This window comes from Diabrotica virgifera, chromosome 5 (assembly GCF_917563875.1).
Source record: "Diabrotica virgifera virgifera chromosome 5, PGI_DIABVI_V3a".
Classification (NCBI taxonomy): Eukaryota; Metazoa; Arthropoda; class Insecta; order Coleoptera; family Chrysomelidae; genus Diabrotica; species Diabrotica virgifera.
In genome coordinates this window covers 41,245,388-41,252,861 of record NC_065447.1, presented here as the reverse complement: position 1 = coordinate 41,252,861, position 7,474 = coordinate 41,245,388, and the positions used below count along the sequence as shown (strand labels likewise).

The 7,474-nt window shown below is 31.6% G+C and overlaps 1 long non-coding RNA gene across 1 annotated transcript; it reads left to right on the top strand.

Annotated features, from left to right (window-relative positions):
• Positions 1-1,277: 1,277 nt before the first annotated feature.
• LOC126885705 (uncharacterized) lies at positions 1,278-2,158 on the top strand. Its single transcript, XR_007698436.1, has 2 exons — positions 1,278-1,477; positions 2,078-2,158. It is a non-coding gene; the product is annotated as an uncharacterized LOC126885705 (long non-coding RNA).
• The last annotated feature ends 5,316 nt before the right edge of the window (positions 2,159-7,474 follow it).

Genomic DNA, 7,474 nt, shown 5'->3' with positions numbered 1-7,474 from the left:
CAAAGGCGTTCAATTCTATATTTAGTATTATAAACATTAATATCATTATTTATACAGGGAGGCCAAAAAATTATTTTTTGAATTAAATTAATTGACGCAAGAAGAAGAATGCATGTAATTTATTTAACTCAAAATACATTCTATTGCTGTCAGAAAATAGAAAAAATGTTTATTTTGCAAATAAACATTGCTTTTAGCTTAAATTAAATGTTCAAACTGCCAATAGGTAGGAGGGAGGCTGTTTGTGATTTAATTTAAGCGAAAAGAAATGTTTATTTGTGAAATAAACCTTTTTTTCTATTTTCTGACAGCAGTACAATGTATTTTGAGTTAAATAAATTACATACATTCTTCTTTTTGCGCCAATTAATTTAATTCAAAAACATTTTTTGGCAACCCTGTATAAATACCTAATGATATTAATGTTTATAATACTTAATAGAGAATTGAACGCCCTTTCAAATGACCTACCACACGACCCCTATTTCCATTAACAAAATTATCGATTACGTCATCACGCTCAGATGGATGACGTCACTAGTATGAAGTATATGCCAAAAAATTGTAATTTGAAAATAAAAATCGACCTCTTTCGGGATTTTGCTCCAAAATCGTCCGTTTTAAAGAAATTAATTTATTCCATAATTTAGCCCCTCTGTATAATCTACTATAATAAATCTTTCATGTCATCAATTATTTAATTATTGATAAATAATTAGGTACTTCCCTAAAATTTTAATTGAAAATTGCGGATTTTTTGGGAAAACTCGGATTTTCTGAGTAAAATTTTTTTGGAAGGAAATCGGAAAAAAAATAACTTTGTGCAGAACTAAATTAGGGGGAATTTTTATTTGAGTGTTTTTGGCTCAAAGGAAAAATTTTAGGAGTTACAGACCACTAATTGAAAAAAAAGAAGATTTAGCAGTGCTAATTTGTTTATAAATAAAAAAACACACACTTTCTGCGGACTTGCCATACCCCATATTACTAATATATGCAATCTTAAGACTCGATTTTAGCAACAAAATAGCTGGTAATTAATTTTTCCCAAAAATGGCATTTTTTCGATAATTTTCCCAGACTATTCTCGTTAACAAATTCCAATAAACCGGAGCGCCAACCCAAATTCTGAGCAGTCTCAACATGATAAGGTTAATATCCCCAGTTGTAACTAATATCGAAATGAATAAGAATCGCTATTGGCTCCGTGCGTCTCCCCTCTACGTACAGTCACGTGATACGCTGTCAGATTTTATAAGGACGTTTTCATAGAAAAAAGTGTTGTGTGATTTGGTAGAATGCGATCTTACCCTTCAAAAAATATGTCACGTATTTCAGCACCTGGAAAATTGGAAGGATACTACAAATCTGGCCTCCACATAAGTGGTCTGTAGCTTCGACATGATAGGTGTGAAATTTTAAACGTTCTTGCTGTTGATTGGATAGGAAGGGTAGCGTTATCTAGCCTCCACGCTAGGTACACCATAGCCTCCATACGGTACTTCCAATATTTAATATTATTTTATTCAAGTGGACAATAAAGGTAAAACACAAACAACTTTTGTTTCTTAATTATTTATTTATACAATAATGTGACATTTTACATAGAAATATGAGTATTTAATTTCGATTATATGTTTACTTGTTGAATTTATCGGCTGCACACAACAGCTGATCGGCCATTAGACCCAACAACAAAACGCGAAATAAAATGTGTATTTTAAAACTGTTGGATAAACAGTACCTACAATCAGAAAAACTTACCTTTAAAAAGGTACTCGATTATGAAATAACAAAAATATCAAAAAACACGACTGAATATCAGCTTTTTATGGTGACACAAACTAAACACAAACACCAAACACATCATAGAAAAAAGTGTTGTCTGATTTGGTAGAATGCGATCTTATCCTTCAAAAAATATGTCACGTATTTCAGCACCTGGGAAATTGGAAGGATACTACAAATCTGGCCTCCACATAAGTGGTCTGTAGCTTCAACATGATAGGTGTGAAATTTTAAACGTTCTTGCTGTTGATTGGATAGGAAGGGTAGCGTTATCTAGCCTCCACGCTAGGTACACCATAGCCTCCATACGGTACTTCCAATATTTAATATTATTTTATTAAAGTGGCCAATAAAGGTAAAACACAAACAACTTTTGTTTCTTAATTATTTATTTATACAATAATGTGACATTTTACATAGAAATATTAGTATTTAATTTCGATTAAATATATGTTTACTTGTTGAATTTATCGGCTGCACACAACAGCTGATCGGCCATTAGACCCAACAACAAAACGCGAAATAAAATGTGTATTTTAAAACTGTTGGATAAACAGTACCTACAATCAGAAAAACTTACCTTTAAAAAGGTACTCGATTATGAAATAACAAAAATATCAAAAAACACGACTGAATATCAGCTTTTTATGGTAAACAAACACAAACCAAACACCAAACACATCACATCATGACCGACCATATAAAATAAGTGAACGACAACGAACGAACGAACACGAACACAGATTACAGATTCACAGATAGCGCACGATTTGTCAAAAGTCATGTTCGACCAATCACAATGCCGACATCAGCGCCTCTGACTAAACGGAAGGAAAATAAATACGATTACATGTTTTTTATTAGAGTTAGCGGGGCATGAAACACATCACATAACCGACCGACCATATAAAATAAGTGAACGACAACGAACGAACGAACACGAACACAGATTACAGATTCACAGATAGCGCAGGATTTGTCAAAAGTCATGTTCCACCAATCACAATGCCGACATCAGCGCCTCTGACTAAACGGAAGGAAAATAAATACGATTACATGTTTTTTATTAGAGTTAGCGGGGCATGGACGTTTTAACATTGAGTCTTATGGGATTATTTTGTTAAACTTGAATATTTTATTTTGTAGTGATAATAACCGAATACAATTGTTAGAATTCATTAGTTATTAATTTATACTGTAATAGTGCAACAAAATATTTTCTTTTTCGTTAATAAATATTTATTGACATAAACTGCGATACTGAGGTTATGCATACAAAATCAAACTGATAATCAATATTGGAAAGTGAAGAATTTATAGTGCGTTTTTATTTTCTGTTTATATTAATACATAATATTACTAGCGTGACACGACTTTTTTTTTAAATGTCTCATTTAAACATACACAAAGCGTCCTTATAAAATTTCAAAAAACCGCCACCATGAGCAGGTCGGTCGATTTTGCTTTGACACTTTGTTAACGCTCGGAGCGAATACTCTGCGGCTGTCATGGCGGTGTCGAAATGAAATTGCGACTGTCGAAATGAATTAGAATCAGGGCCCTGCACGTGTATCTACCAGGTGAATCGAAAAGTGCATAGTTTACGAGAAAAATAAACTTTCCCCTGTAAAGTTTAAATTTAAGTATGTGTTTGAGTAAGTCATTTAGAAAAAATGTGTACAATGGCAGGCAATTCTGAACAGCATAAGACCTTGCTAGGCGAGGGGAGAGATTAGGGTTTTTCCTAAAATTATTTGTTTTGCATCGAACAAAGTTTTTTTTATGTCTTTTGAGTCATTACAAACAGAAATGGTCTTTAGTGACTTTTCTCTTAGGATAATAGTTTTTTAATATAAGCGATTAAAAATTTAAAAATTGAGAAATCGGCCATTTTTAACTCAAAAACTATGTGAAAAACTGAAAATTTCAATGTTGGTAGGTAGATATTCTTTAAACATCGATTGATGAAAACCCGAAAAGTTTTTTGCAATACAATATCGAAAACCTCTTTGTTTTTCAATTGCTAATCAAGCGGGCGCGACACTGTAGTATAAGTGAGGACGTTTGAGTTTGCATAAATTCATTATCTCGGTAATGGGCAAATTTGAAGAAAAATCCTCAGGCAGGTAAATGTTTATTTTTAAATTAGGATTTTTTGGTATATATAATATTAGTGACATCATCCTTCTGGGCGTGAAGACGTTATCGATGATTTTTTTGAAAGGGAGTAGGGGTCGTGTGATAGCTCATTTGAAAGGTTATTTAATTCTTTATTCAGTAATATAAACGTTAACATAATTGTTTCTACAGGGTGTGCAAAAATGTTTCTTCCTTTTGTGTAAATTAATTTAATAATTTTTTTTTGTTTGCCCTGTAAAAATAATTATGTTAATGTTTATATTACTGAATAGAGAATTAATTAATCTTTCAAATGAGCTACCACACAACCCCTACTCTTATTTAAAAAAATCATCGATTACGTCATCATGCCCAGATGGATGACGTCACTAATATTATATATATATGCCAAAAAGTCCTAATTTAAAAATAAAAATCAACCTGTCTGATGATTTCTCTTCAAATTTGTCCATTCTCAAGATAATGAATTTTTGCAAACTCAAACGTCCTCACTTATACTACAGTGTCGCGCCCGCTTGATTAGTAATTAAAAAACAAAGGGGTTTTCGATACTGTATTGCAAAAAACTCTTCGGGATTTAATCAATCGATGTTTAAAGAATATCTACCTACCGTGGCACCATTGAAATTTTCAGTTTTTCACATAGTTTTTTAGTTAAAAATGGCCGATTTCGCAATTTTTAAATTTTTAATCGCTTATATGTCAAAAACTATTAACCTAAGAGAAATGTCACTAAAGTCATTTTCTGTTTGGAATGATTCAAAGAACCTAAAAAACTTTGTTCGATGCAAAAAAATAATTTTAGGAAAAAACCCTAATTTCTTCCCCCCGCCTAGCAAGGTTTTATGCTGTTCAGAATCGCCTGTCATTGTACACATTTCTTCTAAATGACATACTCAAACACATACTTAAATTTAAACTTTACAGGAGAACGTTTATTTTTTCCTTTTTTATGCACTTTTCGATTCACCTGGTAGATACACGTGCAGGACTGATGCCTGCCTGGTCATGGTTTTTAGCCTTGGTTTGCTATGAATTAGCACTATACAAATTTCTAGCCTTACAGGAAGACCATTAGTCAGAGGGTTCACTAGCTCTTAGACTAATCCAATGATCACAGTAAAATTCTTGTGTTAGTGATTCCATAGTAAATCATGAGGGAATCCCAGGAAAAAAAACCTCATGATACTTTCCCGACATGGTAGGTATAAATTTTTAAGTAAACAAAATTTGTTTTAAAAATGTAAAAACATTTTCAATTTCTTTGCAACACGAAAATGCAACAGCTGCATAATACTACGGACAAATCTGAGAGTGCAGAAAGAGTCTATACCGGTTTCGGGGGTTGTTTCCCCCTTATCAGTAGTCCCATATCCTTTTCTCTCAGATTGTTCCACGTACCATACTTTAGGCCTTCCCGAATTGCAAAGAAAGAAATGTCACGGATAAATTGGGGCCATCAACCGAAAAAAAAAAAATAAGTTATCCATCGAAGTAGCATAGAAAACTACAATAAATATCGTCTCCATAACACCAGATTGACAACAGGTGGAATACTTTCTTTGGTTACACCTCCTGAAATTTTCAAAATTTATAAATCATACAGGATGCCGAGGAAATTAAGATGAGAGTATTTTAAATAATTCATAACTCATCTACTCAGCGTGTTAAAAGTTCCAAAAAGAAAGATTCCTTAATACTCAAACAAAAGAGTAAATGAATTAAACATGTATAAACATTCTCAATTTCTTTGCAACACGAAAATGCAGCAGCTGCATAATACTATGGTCAAATCTGAGAGCGCAGGAAGAGTCTATACCGGTTTCGAGGGTTGTTTCCCCCTCATCAGTAGTCCCATATCCTCTTCTCTCAGATTCTTCCACGTACCACTCTTTAGGCCTTTCCGAATTGCAAAGAAAGAAATGTCACGGATGAACTAGGGCCATCTACCGAAAAACAAAGTAAGTTATCAATCGAAGTAGCATAGAAAACGACAATAAATATCGTCTCCATACCACCAGATAACCTACTTCGATTGATAACTTACTTTGTTTAAAATTTGTTTTGTTTGGCGTTTTGAGAACGATTTCCGAAATATCAAAAAAACTTATTCTAAAGTAAAATTATGGCATATTCCCAATAAAAAGAGTAAATTATTAAACACGATATCTTGAACAATTTTTTATGATATCCCAGGGCGCATCTGTAAAAATATTAGTACATTTGGACGTTGAGAGGTGACTCAAATTTTTTTGCAGAAATTGCTAGAAAATTACTCAAATAATAATATTTGAGTTATCCTCCCTCTCAAAAAGGTCAGGAATATTGTTTAAATAATCAAAATGTCAAAAAATGAAGGAAAAATTCGATTTTTTTCTTCGTTTTGTGATTATAACTTTAAAATTATTCATTTCCGAAAAGTTGTACTAACATAAAAGTTGCGTAATTAAATTTCCTACAATATGAAATTACTTAAAATTTAAAAAATAGTCACCCTTGTTGCAAAATAGCAATAATTGCGAAAAAAAAAACATACAGAAACAAGTATTCGCATTTTACGTTTTTCAACGATTTATGCTAGACTTAGGACCTTGATATTTCACCCAGAAAAAGTTTATGATACAGTAAAACAATACTCTACATTTCATTAAGATCGGTTCAATAGATTTTGCAAAATAAATTTTGGAATCCAGCTCTCGCGAAAAAAATTCATATTTTCATAATGTTACAGGACTGAAAATAAAGCAGATAGTAAGTTTAAATTTTTTTTGCTTATAGAAGTATACTGTACCTTTTATTTTCAATTTACAAAGCTAAAATCGATTAACTACCACGGCGTCAGGAATTTTTTTAAATAAACATTAATTATTGGTGCTACGCGCAGGACAGCGGATAGTTTGCTCTGATTGGACATTCCAATTACCTTTGATAATAATTGATACATTTTAATTTTTATTACATTTCGATATAAATAAATAAATGTGTTTATTGCAAAATAAAAACACATACTCTATCCTTTGAAATAATTTTTTTTTAGTAAAAACTTTCTTCGTTCATATATTTTAACTTAGAAAATAAAAGTTTATTATTTTTAAACATTTGCAATTGTTTAAAAAATATTTCACAAACAATAATAAAATAAGTTTGATTTTTGTGGAATTGAAATATTAAAATACAACAAAGTATAGAGTAAGAAAATAATATATTAGATAAAGATTGGAAGAAATTTTGGTGGAAATCAACTTGTGTGAATCGAACACTGCTGTCCTGCGCGTAGCACCAAAAATTAATGTTTAATTAAAAAATTTCCTCACGCCCTGAAAATTAATCGATTTTAATTTTGCAAATTGCAAATGAAAGGTACCGTACACTTCTATAAGTAAAAAAAAATTCAACTTGCTGTCTGCTTTATTTTCAGTCCTATAACATTAAAAAAAAATTAATTTTTTTTGCGAAATCTGGATTGCAACATATATTTTGCGAAATCTATTAAACCGATCTTAATGAAATTTACAGTGCTGTTTTAATATATCATAATACTCTGGGC